This window comes from Pimephales promelas, chromosome 1, assembly GCF_988280905.1.
Source record: "Pimephales promelas chromosome 1, fPimPro1.hap1.1, whole genome shotgun sequence".
NCBI lineage: Eukaryota > Metazoa > Chordata > Actinopteri > Cypriniformes > Leuciscidae > Pimephales > Pimephales promelas.
Window position 1 is genome coordinate 42,062,158 of NC_142769.1, and position 6,121 is coordinate 42,068,278.

Consider the following 6,121-nt stretch of genomic DNA (forward strand, 5'->3'; position numbering starts at 1 on the left):
AAAACAGCTGTTTAGTTTATGTTAATTTAGGCCTACATCTTATCTCGCACTTTATGACCGTTGACTGAAACGTCGTGCGGGGAACTTTGAGTTCACTCCGACTCAAACATTTTGACATTGACGAGTTATCGTTGTTAGTCTGCTGAAGCACCTCAGACGAGATGGTCAGTTATCATCGCGATGTGCATCCTTGCAACCTCAGTTGTGGGTACGGCCCTGTCACTATGCACTTTTATTTTGATAATGATCAGACTTCTAATGTCAAATCTACAGTAGCAGTGCTAGAACTAACTATTGTGCGCGCACGCGAGACGCCGGCGCGCAATTACATGGGAATTTTTCCTCAGCAGTGGAAACAGGAATACTCTTATTTATGGTCATAGATAAGACAAGAGTGCATCATCCGAAACGGTAAAGTGTCCATTTTTTATTTGTGTATAGGCTACATTATAAATGACTACAAAATGTCATGCCTTTTAAAAATACAGAAAAGAACCGGATGCGGGTTCATGCCGTCTCTCTGTCTCCTTTCTGGCGCACGTCCCGCAAAATCAACAGCAGCGAATAGTCTACTTGACGCAAAGACATATCTATAGATATCATCTATCTATAGAAAACTTTAAGTGTCTACTTTGTATTGTTTTATGTTAAATGCTTTATATAAGTTACTTAGGAATAAACAGCATGTTTTCAGATGATAAAGAAAACATGACTCATAGCATGGAAAAAAACGTTAGGTTGTAAATTATTTCGCGGACCCCCTGGCTTTAGCTCGCGGACCACCAGGGGTCCGCGGACCCCACTTTGAGAACCACTGATGTATGGTATTACTCCGCCACTGGAAACGGAAATGGGGTTGTTTGTATTCTTTCTGTAGTCTTATGCAGTCGCGGTATCGTAGGCTGCACTATACAAGTGGTTTGCTTGCAATTGGCAAAGGTGCATTATCGCCACCAACTGGGCTGGAGTGTCTATTATTCAAGCTTTCAACGAAAGTTTGTACGGTTGTGAGGTGTGAACTTCGGACAAATAGGTCTACAGTTTTACAACGAATGGTAAAACACCTGTTGGAAAGCATCTTTTGCAGCGATTTTTGTGTGAGCATATCAGTGAACACCCCAGACCACTCAGTGAGTTTCACGTCTTTGTAATCTAAAGTTTTAAACGTTTTATAAAGGATTGTTCCTGTGCACCTATGCTACCATTGTAGAGGTGTGGGGGTGCTACACTGTAAAAAATTTTCCTGTAAATTTTACAGTAAAATACTGGCAGCAGGGTTGCCAGCCAGTTACTGTATTTTTTACAGTATAGTTCTGTAATTTAATTTACAGATTTTTACTGTATTCTCTGATTACAATAAATAACTGTATTTTTTACAGTAGTTCCATGAATCTTTGTATTCGCTATATCTGGGAAATATGTAAAATGCCAGCTGAATTTTAAATGTTAATTATTTATCAACTGCATAAGCTTTAAACAATTGTTTTTAAATTCAGTAAGTGTTGTATAACACGCAACTTAATTCCCCTATTACTTCACAAAACAAACAAACTATTCAACATCCTATAAAAACAGGTCAACATTTATTTAATTTATAACTTTAAAATATGCATGGAAAAAAAGCATAAAACAGTGTATTTTGTATATTTTTTTTATTTTTTAATTATTATTTACAAATGGACATGAATTTTTTTTTTTTTAATTACTTAAAACAAATAAGCCATCAGGGCCCTTCACACAAAGAAGAAATACGCAAATGACATTTAAAACAACAAGTTGACCAACATGATCATAATAAAATGGTTCTGAAAAAAAAAAAAAAAAAAAACAGACATGAATGAATTGTCACCTCTTCGTTCCCAGACAAACATGTCCAAACAACAAGGCCCCAAGTGAGTCCAAAACACGTATGATCAAAAATGGAGAATAATTCAGCTCCGGATGCTGTTCCATCACAGGATGCAAAGAGTGGCTAGAAATATTGAAAAGGACACTACATTAGATATATTACAAAACATAATGATACAGTCAGAGACAGACAGAGGGATGACAGATACAGTTAGAGTCAGATAAAGAATATTAAAAGGTTACAATTAAAGGAAAAATTGATATTTGTGTGTGTGTTTGTGTGTGTACTTACATTTCAGAAATTCCACTGAACACACCACTTTGCAGGGAAGAGTGGCAACATGTGGGTTCACTGCAACCTGTTTCTTCTGTACCACTTGCCCTGTCCTTTTAGATGGCAATTTTCTTCTTTGTTCCTCTCTTACAAAGCACATAAAGGGTCAGGAAACAGACAATATGTAATTAGGATTGGTTTTAAGTTTTTCATGCTTGTAATCATGATTTTTAAATCTGTTAGAGCAGTGTTCCTCAACTCCAGTCATGAGGACCTCCCAGGAAGACCTCCCAACCCTAACCCTATGTCCACAAATTAAAACACCTGATTTAACTAATTAAAGGATAGTTCACTTTGAAATTAATTTTTGGTATGTTTTAGCTTACCTCAAGGGCATCCAAGATGTATGTGTCTTTGTTTCCAGTATTTTCAATTTTGATATTTTTAAGTCGAACCATTCTTGTCTTCAGTCATATAATGGAGGTCTATGGTCACCACCTCAAAGAGCATGCACAGAGAAGTCCAAATTAAACATGATTTAATGACTCGTAAATGTAAGTACACATTGATGGCCTAAGACACGAAACGAGCGGTTTGTGTGAGAAAACGAATGACGTACGAGACGAGTGACGTATACACGCGAGAGATCACTTCCGTTTGTCTTAGGCCATCAATGTGTACTTACATTTACGAGTCATTAAATCATGTTTAATTTGGACTTCTCTGTGCATGCTCTTTAAGGTGGTGACCATAGACCTCCATTATATGACTGAATACAAGAATGGTTCGACCTAAAAATGTCAAAATTAAAAATACTGTGAAAACAAAGACACCTAGATCTTGGATGCCCTTGAGGTAAGCTAAAACATATCAAAAATTACTTTCAACGTGAACTATCCCTTTAAGTCAATAGATAATACATCAAAAGGCAGATATTGAGTACATGTGTAAAATGTACTGAGGTTGTTAAGAATGCAATAATTACCTTTAAATGAACTCCAAGGTGCAGGCTGGCTCCTCCTGATTGAATATGTAATAATATGCAGTGAACAGTAGCAAGGCCAGACAGGAAGCTGGGCTGAATGCTCTCCTCACACACAACTTGGCCTTCCAGTGTCCTCTTGTCAAAGTGTCTCCTAAAACAATACCACATGTGACAAAAGTTTATTTTTTACTATAGGCCTACCATTTTTATGTTTCAGCATTTTATATGTAAACTATATTTTAGTATTCAGAGTGCAGGAACTCTTTCTTTTAAATAAAATTAACAAAGGAAGTATGAAAACAAATAAGCAAATTACACACAGAGAGTAACTTAGGCTAATGTTATAGCTAAAATATATAGGATATATAGCTTATATTCGTACTGAAATATAAGGGATTTTCACACCGGAATATTAAACATAACGTTACGACACAGCAACATTCATAATCTGTTTTTTTTTTTTTCTTTTCTTTTTTTTTTCATTTCGGCGCCCATTTTAACAGATTATGATTTGATTTACACCATAAAATAATCACGGCGAAGTGTGCTGATCAACACGAAGCTCGTGTGAATACCGACTGTTGTCAGAAAAGCATGTAATTCTTCTCAACAAAGGAGCCCATAGATCCCGGGGAATGTGTGAAATACTACCCGCGTCTGGGCTGCTGAAGCCCCGCGCAAGTCTCCCTCGCGCCCCGTACGGAGGATGCGTGATCCTCGGTAACCAATATGAACCGCGAATATAACATTACCTTCATAGTCTACGAGTAACACAACATGAAACATAAGAAACTGAAATAAGTCACTTACCAGTTGAGAATCACTCCTCTTGCCGCTATCCGAAAGTCGACGACACGACCGTTGAAGATCACAATGCCTCTGTGTCGATTTGAAATTTACAGCAATATTCTGTATTTTGAATCAAACCGCCACGCGGCCCCAGAATGCATTGCAGTTTACAGCAAAATGCTGTATTATTAGAAAACAGCCAGCGGCTGTAAAATATGGCTGTAATTTTTACAGCAATTCATTACAGTGTACCACAGAATCCGAAAATTCTCGGGACAGCAGCATCTGTCTAAAAAACAATCTTAACCATTCTATTTCATCAGAAACGACCTTAAAACAGAGCTTTAATTGTAAAATACCGAACTTGTCCTTTAAATAAATCAATGTGACTGCTTTGGATTGCTTATGATGAAAATACTTTCATAATTTGCTATGATATTCAGACATTTTAGGTGCGTTAAATATTTTTCTTGGGTTTGATGGGGACATCAAAATGTAGCAGCATGTAGTATGACCCTGCTGTATCTAAGAATAGGCAGCCACTGCAGAAAGCACTTCTCAACTTTGTATAAAAGGGTGAGTGAAGGAGTCTATGAAGGACCTTCATACTTGGTTTCTTTATTATGTTTTTTTTCTTTGCTTTTCACTGTTGCACGTTCTTGGCCATTGCAATCATTTCTAAGGCTGCTAACGAAAGCTAGGCATTACAGTGGTCAATGCCTCGTGCCTCTTAAGCCATGAACTCTTAACATTGGCTGACTACCTTCACCTTTCTTTGAGATATTTTTGTTGGTGGTATTCATCAAATTGGGTGTGAAACATATGGAAAAACATTTCACTTTTCAAATGTCAAAAATCAGCTCATTAGAAAATCTTCACAATGCACGTTTACATGACATTTAATATGTAATTGTTTTAATCCCCAAGAAGAGAAGTAGGATTAGGGCGAGGGAATACCGTAATTGCTGATAAAGATGTTACGTCTTTACATACAAAATGAAATCCAGGGCACGACAGGACCGCCTGATGGCCCGGGGCACGATCTGGCGAGTGCTGCATCTTCACCGAATCTTTTGCGCAGACAGATTGTTTTCGTTTTTAGGAAAAAAATGCCTTGCATTAGAATGACCAGTGAAATAAATTCAGATGTTGGTTGTCAAACCCTTAATGTGGATGAAATACTCGAATGCATTAGTAAGAGTGGTGGGAGTTTTAAATGAAAGCAGGCTTTGTTCTCCACATGTTGTTATTTGACTGTAGTATCTCCCAATCCCTTTCGACCAACTGGACTTCAGCCAGCTCTGCTAAGTTTGACAGTAATCTAGACAAACCAGCTATGTGAATAACCAACATAAATTCAAGGAACTAATGGAAATCACATGCAATGGTGGCTATCAATAGCTGGTCATGCTCATTAGTTATCCCTTTAATGCAGTGTGTAAAAATACAGACTTATGTTGACTTAAGCCCTCTTGGTTTTTAGAGTTTAAAAGATATATCAAATGGTTGTTAGGTTTTTTTTCTTTCTTTTTCTTCATGAGATTTTGTCTAGGAAAGGCCCGTGCAGAGCAATCCAGTGACTTCGATAGAGGCTAATAGATGGTTTAGACTGAAGAATCAAAATGCATTTACATAAAATTGCACATTACAAAATATAATCTCTTTCTCCGCCTCTGAAACGTCTTTCCTCTTCAGCAGACACACATTTATTTATTTATTTTTTTACCTGACTCATTTCTGGAATGTATTTTTTACGCTTCAATCAATTTATAAAATCAAGTCTTGCCGTATATGTTTTTTTTTTTTTTCTCATTGTATATCTGGTTTCGTTTGGAAATACATCAGAATGCAGAAGTTAAAATGGGTTGTGTTCAGTGTTTCATGTTGATTTTAATGGTTTGGGCCCCTAAACATCTTTTGTATTCTGCAAGTGGCATGTCTTTGTTATATTGTTCAGTGCTGCCTTAAGAAATCTGCATAACAGATTAATTGATTTACAAAAACAATGAATGTTTACATATATGTAATGTGATAATTTTATTATATGTTATGTGTTGTTGTCTTGAGCGATTATTTGCAGCTACTGAAAAATGCAAATTGGCCTATGAAAGTATTTCTGTTATGTCAGAAACATTCATCAGAGCAGTTCTAAATAAAAACAGTATTCAATGTGACTGCTAGTTGGTGAAGGTTATGCACTAAACAGGCAGAACACACGTGTATAT

At 36.7% G+C, this 6,121-nt stretch overlaps 1 long non-coding RNA gene across 1 annotated transcript; it reads right to left on the bottom strand.

Annotated features, from left to right (window-relative positions):
- Positions 1-1,665: 1,665 nt before the first annotated feature.
- Positions 1,666-4,144, bottom strand: LOC120468867 (uncharacterized). The gene is made up of 4 exons (XR_016161313.1): positions 3,918-4,144; positions 3,108-3,258; positions 2,141-2,268; positions 1,666-1,972 (listed from the first exon to the last, which is right to left on the bottom strand). It is a non-coding gene; the product is annotated as an uncharacterized LOC120468867 (long non-coding RNA).
- Positions 4,145-6,121: the final 1,977 nt, after the last annotated feature.